The sequence below is a fragment of the Fukomys damarensis genome, unplaced genomic scaffold (assembly GCF_012274545.1).
Source record: "Fukomys damarensis isolate Sample0158 unplaced genomic scaffold, DMR_v1.0_HiC HiC_scaffold_14, whole genome shotgun sequence".
NCBI classification, from domain to species: Eukaryota; Metazoa; Chordata; class Mammalia; order Rodentia; family Bathyergidae; genus Fukomys; species Fukomys damarensis.
The window spans coordinates 71,170,146-71,188,689 of record NW_022900926.1 but is presented as its reverse complement, the minus strand read 5'-3'; the positions used below and the strand labels follow the sequence as shown (position 1 = coordinate 71,188,689).

The 18,544-nt window shown below is 38.9% G+C and overlaps 1 protein-coding gene across 1 annotated transcript in view; it reads right to left on the bottom strand.

Moving 5' to 3' along the window:
• Positions 1 to 18,544, bottom strand: part of Crybg1 (crystallin beta-gamma domain containing 1) — a 115,929-nt gene that overhangs the window by 54,057 nt on the left and 43,328 nt on the right. The gene's annotated exons all lie outside the window — the stretch shown is intronic.

Below are 18,544 nucleotides of genomic sequence, written 5' to 3'. Positions count from 1 at the left end.
TGGCCAAGGTGATTGGTCCCTGCCCAAGCTCTGTAGCCAGTAGAATCTTTCTGACTCTGAACACAGGGCTCTCTGTCTCCACTGCCTCTACAGGCCATGAAACATGTCCTGAAGAAGTAGCCAGGGAAAATAGGTTTGAGTCTATTGGCTCAGTTCCAGTCCTTGTCAAATTTAAACAACTGTATCATTCTGTCCTGCCAATGGTGTTGCAATGTTTTCAATGCCCAATCAGCAGTCCTCTCCTTGCTGTTAGGCATTTATTTTCCCATCTCACTTTTGGCAATAGTTTTTACAAAACCAGTTACTTGCTCTTCAACTTGGCTATCAAGTACTTGACTACTTTACTCCCCAGATACTTCTAAACTGTTTTGCTTAATCTCCTGGAATTTCAGTTTTATTTATACATGTTCATAGCAACCTCATAATAGCCCAATACTGAAAACAAGTCAAATGCCTTTCTACTGATGAATGAATAAACAAATTGTTTACCTGTACAACAAAATATTACTCAACAAGGAAAAGTAGCAAAATTTTGAAACAGAGTGACACGGATGACTAAACCAGACTCAAATGGTTATATATACAGTAATGTGGATTTTTATGACATTTGAGACAATGTAGAACTAACAAAATACTGCTACAAAGTAGATCAGTGGTTGCCTGGGGCAGGGTGTGGGAGAAGGCAGGACTAAGACTGAAAAAAAGACCTAAAGAAACTCTGGGAGGTAATGGAAATTTCTACATCTTGATTGTGACGATAGTTACAATGTGTGTCTGTCTTTTAAAATCTCATCAAACTATACACTTAAACAGATACCTGGTCAGGTGCAGTACCTGTACTTCCATCTACTCTGGAGGCTAAGAGAAGACAATTACTTGAGCCCAAGAGTCCAAGGCCAGCCCAGAGAGACCTCATGTCCCCTTTTAAAATTTTACTTAATTTACAATAAAATGATCCCATCTCTTTGGGGAAAAAAAGACAGCTAGACAAAGGTCACCTAATGGATGACAGAATGTCAGCCTGACAAGTTTGTAAATTATCTGACAACAGCAGAGAGCCTCAGAAGCTCCTGAGTAACAGAGTAAAGACACCACCCAGTGCCTCTGTCCACACCGGCCCATTAGACCATTATGGCCAGAGGATCCCACCATGCCTTTCACCACTGTAATCATTCGTCATTGCACCAGGTAAAAACCTTTTGAAAAATGGGTACACTATAATTTGTTATATGCAAATTGTACCTTCATAAATAAAGCTGTTCCTCTGGAAATAGCAGACTATGGTGTGAGGCACATCTGTCTGGTGTGGGTACACATACTTCATAGTCCTTAATGGAGGGGGTGGCCCTCATATTTCGAAGTTTTGACTCCTACACAAGAGAAGGCAGTCTTCCCCCAAGAGCCCAGCAAGGCCAGGTCCCTGTGGGTCTCTAGGAACACATATCTGAACAGGATCATCTGAGCAGGGTTCACAATGCCCCACTGCTCCTCAGTAAAATACACAGTCACATCTTCGTGGAACACCCCTTCCTAAACAGGATGTGCGTTTCTTTTTAGTCAGGGATTCTTTTCCAGTGTTCATGGAGGAAGTATGGCAGATGAGAACAAGAAAATGAATGGTCCGAGTGCTAGTAAGCACTTTATTAGTATGAGTTTTGGGGGGTGGGAGTCTTAAATCTTAGATGGGAAGCCACAAACCCAGCACCTTCTCTCTCAACCTTGATGATGATGTTAGAAAAGGGAGTGTTTTGTGAAGAGGCCACGAGGGCCCATCAGGCCCATGTACTCTCCCAGACCCCCAACCTCCTCTACCTCCAGCTGTCCTGGACCTGGGAAGCATCTTGAGGGTTTCTAGGCTGAATGTTCTCAGAGCAACTGTAATCTCAAGACCTCTGTAATTATCTTCTTACCATGCACAGTACCTTCCGCTCTCCTTACTGAAGGCAGTCTACATACCTCCCTGTGCAGAGCTTTTACTTGACTTCCTCCCACCACCCACTGGGATGGGAGCAGTCCACAGAACTGTTTTACAGATGGTGCTTGAGTTGTGTGCCAGGACTGTTTTAGAGCGCTCTTGTTGGCTAACGTGAAATGTGACTTGTCAGGGGACACTACAAGCATCCTTGATGAGATCGTACTCCAGGAGTGTGTAGTGAACAAGGTGGAGCTGGCTGAAAAGCTGGTCTGTGAATGGCAACCTTTATAGTATGGTAGCACACAGGTGTCATTTAGTAAATGTTACCTTGTACTGGTATAATTTCAGAAATCTGTTATCTCATTTATGGGAGAGCTAATGCCAGGACATATAGGATAAACTGTTAACATATTAGAGGATGTCCTTTATCTAGACATGTGGCAAAAGAGTATTATAGTATTTGGTTTTGTTTGTTTTGATTTTTAAGATTACCAATTGGAATCATTGCTTTAAATTTAGGGGTCTTCACCTAAACACATGATAGGAGGTTGAAGAAAAATATACATAGAGCATATTATTTGAAAATATGACAAGCTGTTTAAAAGAGATTTGGGGGGATTAATGGCAATTTTAATAATTTTGTCTAAAGAAAAAAGTCTCGTGTGTCCTATGTTTTCATTTCCTGGTGAAAGTAAGCCCTCAATGACAACAGGAAAACTGCCCTGTCGTCAATGTCAACAGTTTGCATGAAGACGTCTAGTTAAAGGCAGACATCAAATATTTGCTGCTAGTAAAGAAAAGGAACAGTCCTCTTCCTTTTCAAGGAGTTATCAGTGTTCTCAGAGATTACTAGTAGCGCAGATCTATCCAAAAGAGAATGAAAATTGTTTCTACCCAGGACTTCAATGTAGTGGAGAGTGTTCCACTTCCTTCTGCCCATGTGAAGAATATGCAAACTGATTCAGCTGTGGACACATGAACTTCCATTTCTGAAGGTTTACTGCTGGCTCCCAGCCCAGCTCTGACTTGAGCAGATGAAGACTTTTTACATGTCCTCGCCTGTGTGTCTTAAATTTTGGTCATCAGTGTACAAAAGGAACTTTTTTTTTTACACACCTGTGAATCCCTAAGAGCTCACTTTGTTGTTTTTCTGAAAGATACTGTAGATCTCAACTATAGTGAGGAATGAGTCAGTTGGCTATTATTATGAATGATGCAATTAGCCATGTTATTTTGACAATACTTTAGCCTCACAACATATGTATATGTATATGTTGGTGAGGTAGTTATTTTTTCTAAAGAGATTTTTTTCTTTTTTCTTTTTATTATTGTTTTTCCTGCCATGCCGGGAATCAAACCCAGGGCTTTTTTGCATATGCTAGCTTAGTGCTCTATCTTCCAGACTTTCTAAATAAATTATTTTTTAAAAAAAGCTTTAGTTGTATGGCTTCAAAAATATAAGAATTTAAACTATTTTCCCTTTAACTTTTAAAAGTAAAAATAGGGATTAGAAAATCTTTTTAATAAAACAAGAACCACATGACTGCTAACTAAACAATGAAAGATAGCAGAGGGGGTAAGGAAGGGATACAAAAAAGAGAAATAGTTCAAAGTTGGATAGAAATCACATAGAATTATGCTGCATGAAAGAGAAATACCACAAAAAGCAGGAATGACTAATAAGAGATCTTTTTTTTAATAACTTCCAAGACATTCATTCTGAAGACTTTTAGAAGTTGCCTTTTCCCATGATAAGTGTACAGCTGAATATCCTCTCACATCTGCAGTGGCAGAGAGATAAAGCTAAATTTAAGGTAGGATTCAGATGTGGAACCCTGATATTACAGACCTAGATTTGGAAGAGGCATTTAAAATGAACTTACTAGGGCTAGAGGTGCAGTGAGGCCCCGAAGTCAATCCTCAACACCAAATTAAAACAGAATAACTATCTTCCTCACCTATTTTGTGTTTTCCTTTTGTTTGTTTTGTTTCTGCTACTGGGGATCAAACTCAGGACACTGTGCTTGTGAGGCAGGTGGCAGAACCACTGAACTAAATCCCTGGCCTGTGTTTTCCTTTTTGATGCTGCTTGTGCTACTATATACAGCACACATAAATGTTCACATAAATAAACCTTGACTTATTAACCACTGAAATTTTTCATTTTAACTTTGTAAATATTTTCCACCATGATATCCAGTTCCCTCTCTCAGAATATACTAAATAAGATTTAGCTGCTTCTTAATGATTCTGGAAATGGAATGATGAACCTCTGTTATTCCATTTGAGCTATACTAGCAGTTTCTTCCAAGGCTACTATAATACACGAAGACTTGAGCTTGTACTAAATGACCAGACTGTAACACTGTTCAGGAAAATAGGCTTCTTATGAAAAAGCATATGAAATGGCTACAGTCAGTCATTCTTGATCTATGGTCTAATTTCATGTAGTACAACACGTCAGATCTTCAGAGCCTCTCCCACCATCGTCCCTCCTGCCAGTCTTCCAGGGAGGAATGTTTACTTGTCCCTATGCTATTTCTACCAAATGTCACCCCTTCCAATGCCCATCTCATCTTGGTTGCTATTTTTCCTTTTTTAAAAGTGTCTGTCTCTCCTTTCAATGTATATGTCAGACACATAGCTTCACTTACACCTCAATATGCTCCTTTTTTTTAATGCTGTCCCCTTTTTATTAATTTTATTGGTACAGTTTAAATATACATAATGATCATATTCATCAAAAGGACTTTATATAGCTTGATTTCTCTTTTTCTCCTATTCCCCTTCCCTCATTTTTTTCCTTTTTTCTTTTTATACCCCCCCACCCCCTCTTTAACAAAAGCTAATGCTGCCACTTTAAACCAAACAACAATCACATCTCATGGTATAACAGCAGAGATATATTACTGGGTGAAAGCATAGAAAAACATTTTTAGCTTTCAGGTTTAATGGTGTCCTAAAAAAAGGGATTATTTAATATCATTACTGAAAGCCATTATGTACGGCAGAGTTCAAATTTCATCATTCCAAAAAGTTTCTTTTAAAAAGCAGCCTTGCTGGGAGGAACACACCTAAAATCTCAGCACTTAGGAGGCTGAGACAATATGATCACTGTGAGTTCAAGGCCAGCCTTGTCAGCACAGTGAGTTCAGGGCCAGCTTGATAATGATGATGGTGAGGATAATAATAATAATAATAGCAGACACCTACTTTTGGGAAAGAATTATTGATTTTTTATAAAATAGAGTGAAATCTAATTGTTTAAAGCTACTTATATTTGACCAATGAGAAAGGGAGATAAAACTGTAGAATCATTTACTCATTCACTAATAATTATTAAGCATCTACTTTGTGACAGAAATTTCTCCTTAACTGAAAGAGGCAAATAAATCATGGCTCAAAGAGTCAAAATATTTTTTCCAAGACAAACATCAGGCTTTAGTTAGCTCAGCGCTGGGTGTGATGGCACATTCCTATAATCCTAGCAACTTGGGAAGCTGACGCAAGAGGACTGCAAGTTGGAGGCCAACCTGGGCAATTCATTGAGACACTGTATCAAACTTTTTAAAAAATTAAAAAGGAATGGGGGTATATAGTTCTGTTTTCCCTGGATTCACTGCCCCCCAAAATAAAAAGCTCAGCAAAAATTTCCATTTGAAATTATATCATCAGAAAAATAAGTAGAACAACAGTGACTGTGATGGAGCAAACAACAGGTGAGCCCTTTTGTGACCGGAGCTTTGCTTTGGAATTCAGTTAACTGAGGAAACATTGTGTGCTGGGTGCTCTGCTGGCTCACCCCTCTTTACCTGAGTCTGTGTGCCAGGCCCTGTACCACAATGGAGTATAAAAACTGACCCTCTTGCCTTTGGTTTTGGGTAGACTAGGCCAGTGAGGGCACTAACCAGAGAGGGGCTGGAGTGAAGCCAAGGCAGTATTTCCCCTTCTTCCCCCTCTAAGGAGGCTCTCAGTTGAGTGGGCTAGTGCAACCAGGGCTTCCGCACGGCTGACTCTCTGGGTTCTAGTCACTGCTTCTCCTCTTGTCCCTTCAGGCTTCAAGTGAGAAAGGGGCTCAACATGTGCCAGCTGGTGTGTGTTTCACTAATCTTTGCTTGGGGTATAGACAGATTTTGTAGGGCTGAAGTATATATTACTTTGAGAGCTTTCTTTAAGGAAAAAGATGCAAAATTCTGGGTTATAGATTTAAGCACAGGGCCTTGGAAGAGGCCATAGTGAGTGAAGAACCCTGGAGCCTAAGCTTCTCTTTTGTCTGTTTCATTTTGAGACAGGGTCTCACTATATAAACTCAGGCTGGCCCTGAACTTGCACTGCTCCTGCCTCAGGGATTACAGGTGTGCTCTACCATGCCTGGCTTGATCTTAAGCTTCTTTAACCACTCCTGGTTTCCTTAAAACCCTGCCCACACTTCTTAAAATATTTCATTACTTTCCTCAGTTTCTCCACTAATTATGCTCCCAAGTTCCTGGTCTGGGATCCGAACCAACACTAACTGTGTGCCTAATTATGAGTAACAAGTAACCCAGAATGCCTCTCTACATGTAAATTGAACAGTGTCCCTAACATTTTCTTTTTCTCACAAAGATAACTGTCAAGCTGAATTAATTTGCTTTACAGTTGAGCTGTATAATCCCAATTTGGTGTATATTTTTCTTGTGCACAATGTATAACTAAAAGGAGATAAAGGAATCTGAAATTTATAGCAAAAGCATTTCTTATTCTACCTCCTGGATTGGGTGTACATGCTGATCAACATAATCAAATGACAGACTAGTTTCTAATTAAAGTTTAGACAAACTGCAAAATGGAAATACGCTCATTGTGAAATTGTCAAATTAGTTTTTTTTTCACTAACTCAAAAAAGCATCTTCAACTATGCAATTTAAAATGAATGATTTGCATAGTAACTCATGTTAATAATTACTTTAAAACACCATTAAACTGTCAGTGAGTCTCAGAATTAAAGTAGTAAAAGGACTAATCATCAATTGTGAGATTAATATATAGACACACATAGACCCACACCCAACATGAAGTGGGATAAAAATATATAGTTAATATTTAAATTTTAAAACTTTATAGGTTTAGAAGTCTTACTTTGTGCCTTTACAAGGAGTAAATAAAAAAAAAAAATACAGTGAAGGCTGCTGCTGATCACCATCCAATGGAAAGATAGGCTCATAAAAACATTACAAAGTACTCTCATCCACCTTATTCACCGGATGTGACACCAAGTGATTTCTGGCTTTTCCCTTAAGACAAAGTGGTCATGAAAGTAAATGTATGGAATTGATTCAGGACACTGAGGCAGCCACAGCAGTGTAATTAAAGAAACTTACGAATGAGAACTTCCAGAACTGCTTCAGAAAGTGGAGAAAATGATGCATGGGATGTCTGTTTGAAGAGAGAGGACATGTTTTGAGGAGGATTAATGGCTGAGTGTCTTCCACTAAGTTTTAGACACTCACTGTATTTTTTGATCACACTGGTGATATGAGGGGGCAGACAAATGTAAAGAGGTAGGGGGAACAGACAGCCTCCTGCTCTCCCACCAGCCATGGGGGCGGGGTGGGCGAGCAGTCAGGTCTGCAGCACTGCCTAAGAACAGGCAGAGGACTGTGGAGGTGGCAACTCTGCAGAGGGATGGACAAGCCCTTCCAATGCAACACTGCCAACTAGGCTGCCTCTGTGATGGCTAGTGGCCTTGAGACTTCCTAACTTGAGAGCATTTAACCACATGGAAATGTACAGCAGAGGGCCGGGGATTTAGCTCAGTGGTGTCTGCCTCGCAGGCGTGAGGTCATGAGTTTGATCTCCAGTACTGGAAAAAATAAAAAAATTAAAAAGTATGGCAAAAAATAGTGGATACAGTTTTAGAAAATGGAATAATTTTTATCAACAACTAATGTATATTGCCCAGAAATTTTGTTTTTTTGTTATTCCTACTACAAATTACTGACTTCCTAGAAATACTTTTCAAATTAATAAGCTGAATGCTTGCTTTCATGAAGAAAACTCAGAAATACTACTAAATAGTAATCAAATAATTTATCATCTCAAAAATTCCACATCTGTTATACAGGATATTGAGAAAGTCACACGACATGATACATGTGAATTTGCTTTGCAAAGCACGTAATACTCTATGACAGTGACAGCTGGCATTATTCACAGTCTGATACTTTGCTGATGTTTTGCTGCCCATGTAAGAGTTACAAAGGCTAAGAAAATAACAAGAACCTGATCAACTGGTAGATGGAGCAAAAATGATAGCTGCATTTGATGCAGTTTTTAAGAGTTAACATGTCTTCAGAATGTGAACACACACTTTTAATATGTCAAAGCTAGAATAAAGGAAACAAGCACAAATCTACTCTTGTTAATTTTTTAAAAAGTAGAAAACAATGTTAGAAGACATGCAACTAATAAGGCCTGTTTCTAGCTTTACTATCCTCAAATGATTTCACAAAATCCAGCTTCCGAAATACTCATCCTTCGAATTGTTTTAAGGACCGAATGAAAAGTTTATAAGACACCTAACCCAGTCTCTGCAGAGGAAAAGAGGAATGGAAAATGGAACTGCTATAGCTTCATAGGGAGTGCCCCTCAAAGGCCCTAAATTAAAGGCTGTAGGTCTTTAGAGAAAGGACTGCAGAGAGCAATGCGGGACCCAGGTGCCTTCCTTGCCATTGTGTTCATCTTCCTGCAATGAGGTGATTGGTTTCACTCTGTCACACATTCCCTGCTGTGGTGTGCTGCCTCACTATAGACAGAAAGGCAAAAGCAAACTTCAAATCTATGAGCCAAAGAAACCTTTTCTCTTTACAAATTGATTATCTCAGCTATTTGTCACTTAGCAGACACAAACCTGATCAATACAAAAACCATAAAACAAATACATATTCATATTTGAAAGTCAGAATTATGAATAACTACAATGAAGAAAATAGAATGTTTCTTTTTTTTTTTTCTTTTAGACAGGGTCTCATCATGTAGTTGAGACTGACCCGGAACTCACTATGTAGCCCAGGCTGGTCTCAGAACTCAAAGCAATCCTCCTGCCTCAGCCTCCTGAGTGCTAAGATTACAGGCATCATGCCTGGCTTTTTTTTTTTTTTTGTACATGGGGATTGAACTCGGGACCTTACACTTGCAAAGCAGGCCACAAAACCACTGAGCTAAATCCCCAGCCCGAAAATAGAATGTTTCTATCCTAAAACACCACTGCTATTTTTCTTCCTGGCTTTCTTTCAGGTATTACAAAGTATCATTTTGTATGGAAAATTTGGTATATTGTTCTTTCACTGTGTTCATATCATTAAATACACTTCTATACTAACATTTTTAAAGACTGTATTTAGTTCTAGCATGTCAACATACCACAATTCCTAGTTTCCTATGTATTGCAGGCTGCTGAAAACATATTTGTAGCTTCTTTCTATACACAGCCTTATTTCCGTAAGATATGTTCCAAACTAGTAACCAAGGGAATGAAAAAGAAAAACACAATACGTTTATATACCACTATATGAAGAAATACCTTTATATAACCACTATATCTGAAAAATGATAAATACAAATAGTAGAGAGGACGTGGACAAATAAGAACTCTAAAATATGTAATCAGAGTGAAACCTGGTACTACTATTTTGGAAAACAGTTTGGCATTGTCTAACACTGAAAGAAATGCATATATGGTATGAGCAATCCCACTCCTCATAATGTTCCCTAGAGTAGCAATTCTCAAAACTTTGATTTTAGAACCCCATGGCATTCTTAAAAATTCAGCTAAAAGCCTTTGTTTACGCAGATTGTATCTAAGAAACCTCTGATATACCTAGGCTAGGAATTAAAACTTTAAAGATTTTAAAAGTTAACAACATTCAGGACACATCCTTTAGCTACCAGAACATCACTGCGCATCATGTTGCTTTAGAATAAGTCTCCCCTGTATACTCTCAAGAATGGGACAGGAAAAAAAAGCAAATAACATTTTATCAGTATTAGGAAGACAGTTTTGATATTATAAACTTCCTTAAAAAATCTTGGGAATCTTCAACTGTCTCCAGAACTCACTTTGAACACTGCTGCCCTGAAGAAGCTGATGGGCACTGTTCCGGGACTTGTACATAGGACATTCACAGGAGCACTGCTAATTACAGTGAACCCAGGCCTCCTCACCAGGGGCGTGGTGACTTAATGTAGGTGTGCCAGAGAATACAGCCATGGAGACAAGTGACCTCCAACTGTCCACAATCCATGAATGAATTTCATAAATACAATCTTGATTGAAGGAATTCAGATACAAATGAGAAACTACTACATGTATAATTCCATTTATATGAAATTCAAGAATGAGGTAAACATTGTGAATCAGTTCAGGACATCAAGGCAGCTACGGCAGTACAACTGAAGATATGAAAGAAGACTTGCAGAACTGCTGCAGAAAGCCGCAAGAACAATGGGGTGAGTGTGTCCACAGTGAGGGAGATTAATGGCAATGTGTCTCCTGCTGTGATCATTTTTTAATTTAAAAAAAAGATTCAAGAGCAGAAGCACTGCATCATATTTTCTTAGAATATATTCATAGGTTAAAAAAGAATATATTCATAGGTAGTAAAGCCATAAGAGAAAGCAAACATGATTATCACAGCAGTTAAGAGTAATGGATACTTCTCTGTGGAAAAGAACCTGCTTTTATTTAAAAGTCTAGATTTTTTGGCCTTAACTTTTATTTTAAGATGCATTAAAAATTATATATCTTGATTACTGTGTCTTTTCTTTTGGTAGCCCCTTAAACTTTGCTCCCTAAGGCACATGCCTCACTGCCCCTCACCCTACCTACTTCTGGCCATGGTGGTAAGGGAAGGAAGTGACCAGAGAGACCACAGAAGACTCAGGTGGTGGCAGCAATATTCTACTGCTTGGCCCACATCTAGTTATCTGCTCCTTGCTTTGTAACTAGTCATCATATTCCATGTTTATATTTTATAACTTTGTTGATACAAGCTATACTTTGCAATAACTAGACAACACACATTTCTTCAGTTTCTAATAGCATCGAGCACATTTTATATACTTATTGGCCATTCATTTTTTTTCTTTTGTGATTTATTCAGCTAATTTTTCTTAAGAACCTACTACTTGTCAGATACCTGAAAAGTCATGGTGGAGGGGCAGTGGTAATTATCATCCTGGTTTTACATCTGAGAAAACCAGTATAGAAAGTGATTGGTCCAAGGCCGCATAGAGCTTGAATCCCATTAAGTGAGACTCAAATAAACTTAAAAGCATTTGTGCCATTCTCTGTTTCCATCTCCTGTTCTATTCTTTTTGGCTGCAACTGACTCTCTCTCTGTTTCTGTGTCCCTCCCTCCCGGTCGTATGCACACAGGCACAAGTGTCTAGTTAAACCTAAACATGGAAGAAACAGGTCCAGTGGGCACAGAAAGAACTGAGAAGCAAAGCCAGTGTGGAAGAAGGAAGGGCAGGAAGGCGATGAGCAGGTCTCAGGACTGGACTAGACCCTGAGCCATGAGAAGCACCTCCAGCAGTCCAAAGAACTGGGCTCGAACTACCAAGCTGGGGAAACTCACACTTGAGCTGAGTGGGGCCTGTCAAAGTTTCCCAGTGAATCTCCAGCAAGGTGTGCACAACTGTAATCCCAGCACTCAGGCTCAGGAGGCTAAGGCACGAGGTTCACTTAGAGTTTGAGGCCAGCCTGGGCTACATAGTAAGACCCTGTCTTGAAAAAAACCAAAAAATAAAGGGCCAGGGATTTAGCTCAGTGGTTCTGCTGCTTGCCTTGTAAGCGCCAGGTCCTGAATTTGATCCCCAGTACAAAAAAAAAGGAAGTTTCCCTGCAAGGGTTTTCATTCAGTATCTGAAACTTTTTTCTACTCCCTCAATCTACTGTCCCTTCCACTCATCTTCTTTCTACCCTCAGGAAGACTGACCTACTTTCCCCTCCAATGAATTTTGTTTTGATTACTGCCCCATCAGACTGTCTTGGAGCAGGTGGGATGGGGTAGAAGTGCCAGAGGATGGGACTGTGTATATGTCGGGAGTGAGGGGACTGAGAGAAATCTGCTGCTTCTTCAGTTTTGAAAATAAAACATTTCATCACCTCTCACGGCTCTAGGCAGGCAGCATGAGCTCAGATGGCACCTCTCTCTGCCTCAGCTTGTGCGCTTGGGTTGCATTTTGCAAACCCCATGCCTGTATGGGCTTGAGGCGGGCAAGTCTGTACGCCCAGGATTTCCTGATTTTGCTCCAGTCCTGATTTTGCCTACAGACATAGGCAGCAGGTTCTGCCCATTTCAACATTTCCATTTAAAATTCAACTGTTGTTCTCACTAGTCACTACTCTACTAGTCCCTACCACAAAAGTACTAATACCAGGTACCTCTCCATGTACCTTTATCTCAGACTGCAGAGAAACTCAAAGGAGAAACAGCCTTTGTAATGATCAGCCTGGAACTACCTAGCTGGGGGAAACTCACACTTGAGCTGGCTGGGGCCTATAAAATATACCTCCTCCAGCAGCTCTCACCAACCTACGCACCCCGAGCTTGCCTACCAACATTCTTAGACTATAGTTAAATCAATCTACTTGGAACATTTTTGGGTATTTATGATTAGGTACTAATAAGGCGGTTGATCAAAATATCTGAAATTTTACTTGTTAAAATACTTTTGAAGGTTCAAAGTCATGATGCTCTTAAACCAAGATTTTTCATTTTAATTTAACCAATCATTCCAAAAGGCTTCCCCCGACCCTGGGAAAACACAAGATAGGAATTCTGCTAAGATTTCTAGGGGAAGAGTAAGACATTATACCTTAGTGTAAAGGCCATTATTTGTCAGTGTAGTTATTAAGCCATTATGGTCGAAATAGGAAATGATGGGTAAAGTGTTAAGTATTAAAAAGTTTTAATAAAGAAAATTGAGGCCATAATGCCCAACACTTACTGGAGGTTTTATATTTATGCCTCTATGATCAAACTGATGAGGCAAAGTTTAATAGGTTTTAAGATACATCATATAAAGGTACAAGATCCCAATGATGAATTAACTGTATTGTATATACCTAAAATGTGCCAATAAACAAACAAAAAAAGTACCATATGCACAGACTTGGAAAGAAATCTACAACATATTGTAAAGTGAAAACGGAGGCTGCAGTACAATATGCATAGACTTAATACTCGTTTTGGGTTTTGAATACCATATATAATAAAAGTAGCTAATGATTTTTTTTAAAGTATAATAGGTTTTAGATAAATTTCTTTTTCTTAAAAGCTTACAAGATTGCTCTTTTCCCCCCTTAACATAATTTAAATCTCCAGCACTTCTTGAATAACAGGGTTATAAGAAGTCAAGGTGGTTCCATCCTAATAAGTCTTGTTTGGGGTAAGTATGTGCAACACATAATAACTTGTTATGGGGCAGGCCAGCAAGAGCACCAGGTAGCCAACACCCACTGCAGAGCACATCTCAAAGATAACCTACATTTTAAAAGAATGTGTAATAGAGTTCTAAATTCTCCTACCATGAAGGAAAATGAAAATCAATCCTTCCTCTCGAAACAATGTTTCCCACTAGTCTTTTTCCCCAAGGGGCTGGATATCAGTTTGCCTCTGACATTTAAAAAGGAGTTGAGAAAGAAGCTATTTTTAACTGAGAGAAAAAGTGATTAACTAGTTCTTTGTAGCACACTTGACAACAGGTTCTATGAAACAAATTGTTAGAATGGCTAATGGCACCAACTCCAATGCATTTGACCAGAGCAGCTTGCTAATGATCACCTAGTTGAAAGAACCTGGATTATCAGACGGCACAGATCACCTCCCAGGCACTTTCATTTCCCCTTAAGACAGTCTCTGAGGGTACTAAGCCTCCCACTCTATTTCTTCTATACAAAATTGTTTTTTTAAGATTTTTAAGATCAAAGAATTTGCCAGATCTAGACAATAAGTACACTGTGAAGGTACTTAATATTATTAATGGTAATACTACTATGAAAGTTTAAAACAAGGTCTTAGGCAATGAGGAAACAACAAATCTTCAGTTCATTTCTTACCATGTTGATGCTTCCTTTTTGCTTTCTACATATATGCCAAGAGAATACAGGAAGGGAAATGCAGCTCTGCCCACATTACTGGTATTGATCTTCTTACTTCTCAAAACAGCCTGGTTTCCATCTTCTCCTGCCAGTCCACCTCCTTTAACTCACCAGCTCACCTTCAGAGGAGCTGCTCTCTCCCCAGCCAAAGAGAAGGACAGATACTGATTGTTCCCGTGAAATGCGCATTTAATAAGGGTGTGTTTGATTCAAGAGTTGAAAGGGTTAAAGAGGTGTGCCCTTTTTGGGTGTGACACTAACCTGAAGTTGCTGAAAAGACAACAGAGGAAGTATTAAGTAGTTTTGGGAAAGTTGCCTTGTGTATATATTAAATTATAAGAAAAACTTGATTACAGGTAGATAAACAGTAGGCAGAGTTAAAAGGATATACTAGCTTTGGCTTTCTTTCTCTGATGAACAAGGTCAGTTGTCTCTGTGCTAAGTTGTTCTGTTTTAATTTCAGCTTTTATTTATATTTTTCTTTAAAAAGGAGTAAACTACATCCCACACCCATCTCATGTAACATTTAAAAATGTAACAGAAAAAGTAAAAATTATACCTATCTCATTATATCTGTCTCAAATAATTGACAGCTGTATTCAACAATAAATCAAATGTAATGATTACACATTATTATAACACTATTTTCTAGCTTATATGTTTTAAAAACTTTCAGCATTTGAAATTACTCTTTTGTTGGAATTCCAACAGACAGTGACACTACTATGGACCTCTTAATCACTTATCATTATTTTTAGGTGATTTAAATCAGAAAAAATGCTGTCCTGTTTCTTCATGACCACCAGCATTTGAAACATTAATGAAGCGTCTATTGGTTCATGTCAGTGGTCAAGCATGTTCTGATAAAGGTGAGGTGAGTATTTTTCTTTTTGTGACTGGCTTATTTCACTTGGCACAATGTTCTCAAGATTCATCGACATTGTAGCATATGATACATTTAATTTCTTCAATAAGAATTTATTGGTTTCTAGCTCTGTAACAGTCCTTGACATCAAGGAACTCACAGTTTGGGGTACAGGGGAAGGAATGGAGACAGATTTATGAAGACAGTATATGGGACTATTACTTAAAGGTATGTGGAGGATGTCATGATCATACACTAGTAGCTGCCTTTAAAGGATGGGCCATGTAGAGAAGAAAGTAGTGCTTTGTTGTGTTGATGTCATTTGAATCAATACTTAAAAAACACATTTGAATTGAAGCTGGGTGTGGTGGCGCATGCCTGTAATCCCAGCACTGGGGAAGCTGAGGCAGGAGGATCACTGCGAGTTCAAGACCAGCCTGGGCTACATAGTGAGTTCCAGGTCAGTCTCAACTACACAGTGAAACCCTGTCTCAAAAAACAAAACAAAACAAAACATTTGAATTAATACTTAAAAGCCCTAGCTCTGGGCATTTTCTCACTCTCCCTCCCTCCCTCCCTCTTTTCTCTCTTTCTTGTTGTGGCTAATAGATAAAACCCTTATAATCTGATATTATTAATGTGATTGATTATTCTGTGGCAATAATTTGTGATACTATCATTACTAGTACTTAACAACACAATCTGAAAATAAGAAATCCTCTCCTCACTCAATGTGGAAAGAAAAGACATGAAATAATATCTTCGACAGAGAGCCTACCTTGTACTATGTGAGGGATAGAGAAGGCTTATTTTGACTTTTGGAGGCTTATAGACTTGTCTATAAAACAGTGCAGGCAGGTATATAATTAAGAGCTATAGCATGTAGTAGAGACATTTGTAATGCTTTAAGAGTTCAAAGGGGAGGAGATCAGTGAGGGTGTGCCGCCGCAGAGACCAGAGGAAAGACACAGAACGAGCCTTGCAGCACAGAGCTGACAACAGGGGTTGAGGGAAGGTACTGCAGACAAGGGCAACCAAGGGACCAGGGCCCAAGGGCCTCCCTGGAGTTATGGAGCATAACAAATGTGAGTGGAGTAAGTGGAAGGCTAAATAAGTAAGATTAATCTCATTTGGGGGAAGCCTCGCAAGGCAAGGCAAGAAGTCTGGGTGTGATGGCGTGGGAAATATGAAATCTGCACAGGTTAGGCAGGGACGTGACATAATCTGAAGAAGTGTTGGCGAGTAGAGCATGGCTGCCTCGGTGGGACCTACTGGGTGGGGACCTGGGTCAGAGGTTCAGATGTAAAATGCTAAGCGGCTGGAGTGACTGTCAGTTGTGGAAATAGAAAAGACTGCAGGCAGACCTGGAAGAGAGGGATGAACCCAAAGGAACTCACGATGTGAAGTCCAGGTCTGCAGAACACCAAAAGCTCCATTCTAGGATCAGGAGCCTGGTGTGGGCTACTGTGAAATTAGGGGAAAGTTAACATTTCCAAGTGGGAAATGTCCACAAACCAGGTAGGTTTCACTTTGAAAACTATCATCTTCCAGCATTCGGGAGGCAAAGACCGCAGAATCACCATGAGTCTAAGACAGCATGGATTACACAGTGAACTCAAGGCCAAACTGAACTACAAAGTGAGACCCTGTCTCAAAAAAGCTATACATCTTGACTTAATCTGAACCCTAAACCAGTCACTTACTAGATCATAATTTGATAGGAAAAATGTGTGATCATCTGAAATGGCATTATTACATCTATTATAGGGCAATAAGTGCTATTTATTCCCTGTATAAAACAAAAGACACATTTACTGACTTTCGCCGCCATCAGCGTGTGATAGTTTTTGATCAGAAGTTGGTCCTGTGCACATAGCCAGCCAACCTTTGTAGTGAGAAGTTCATTAATAAGCATAAGTAATAACTACTCTGACACGACTGACTGGTATTTCATCATTTTGTTTATAAAATGTGTAAAAAAAAGGCTACTCTTTGTGATTATCATAATGAATGAAATAAAAATAGCAAGCCTGCACTTTTTTAAAAAAAGCAAACCAATAAAATCCCCTCATAATAGGTGACTTCCTTAAATTAACACCATACACACCATATGGAGATGAGAGACGAACATGCCAGTCTTATTACTTTCTAGTCTTAGTCAAGTTATTGTGCTATTGTATTAGTGCACGTTAAAAAAAAAATACAACATAAAAAAAATCATGTTTATCACCAGCAACAGATCTTTTCGCAGTGTGGGGAGAGGAAGGAGAACTCTGCATACTTTCTGCTTCTTGTCCTCTCAGCCAAATTCCCCAAGGGTCAGTTCTAGCCTGGGGACCTTCTGCACAGGCTCACTCTGTATTTCTGCCCTGGACTAAGATGGGGCTTCAGCACACAGAAGTAGCACTAGGTGCAAAGGAAAGCAAAATTCTCAGGGCCTGACTTTCCTTCCACATGTGTTAGCCCTGCCTTTCCATATTACACACAAAGAATCACACAACATATTTCAGCTCCAAGTCACAGAATAAACATATGAACAACTACAGAGCACATATATACTTCAATAATTAAAGTTTTTAAATCCCCCCCAAATGATCTTTAATTTGCCAGCCTCTGCTTTAATCTACTCAATCTATTACACTAGGTTTCAACAATTAGTTATTCTTTCTTAGTCTTTCTGGTGAAATGTTCCCTCATAAACTGAACTACAAGATTTTTTTTTTCCTGTCCTTAATCTTTTAGTATTCCTTCAGTTTACCAGGCAGGCCTGGTGTCGAGATGGTTCTGTTATAATGGTTGCTCCCTAAAAACATAACCTTTATAGAGTTCACCTGCGTGTTTGCCAGTGAACTATGGATTCAGGCATTACATAACCCCAACTTTGGAAATACAGTATACAGGAATAAAAAACAGAATAGAATTCTGAATGGGAAATAACTATTGTAATGTAGGCTAATTTATTAAACTAAAGACTCTAAAGGTGGGCTTTCTGTGCCCTGCTAGAAACATTAGAGTTTCTCTACAGAAGACAAAATCATCTCAGAGTTGTTCTTCTCCTCTTCTGCCTCTTTTCCCTTCTTTCTTGCTCTCCCTCTTCTCCCTTCTCTCCCTCCTCTTTTTTTTTTTTTTCAAGCCAGGCTCTTGTTATGTTGCTGGTCTTGACCTCATGGGATTAAGAGATTCTCTTACCTCAGCCCCTCAAGTAGCTAGAATATAGGTATATTGCTACCATTCCTAGTGCTCATAATTCTCAATACATTATAAAACATGTGTACTTTAAAAACAGACAACTCATCTCTTATTTCTTCAGCTATTAACAAATTCAAACCTGTTACAGTGAAAAATTTTGTCTCACCGTTTCCAGATTAAATAAAATGAACTGAAATGACTCCAAACCACATAAACTACAACCAAACTTAAATTATTTTTTTAAAGAGAAGGAAAAAATTTATTGAGAAAAATATAGCTTCTAAGAGAGATAGAGGGGGATAGGAAAATGGGTTACCTACTCACCCAACTTCTCAAAGGTCAAAATTAAATGATTTAAAATAATTGTTTTCATTTTCAATCTACTGAAAAATATAATTGGGAAACTATATCTTCTTTCATATTATTTGAA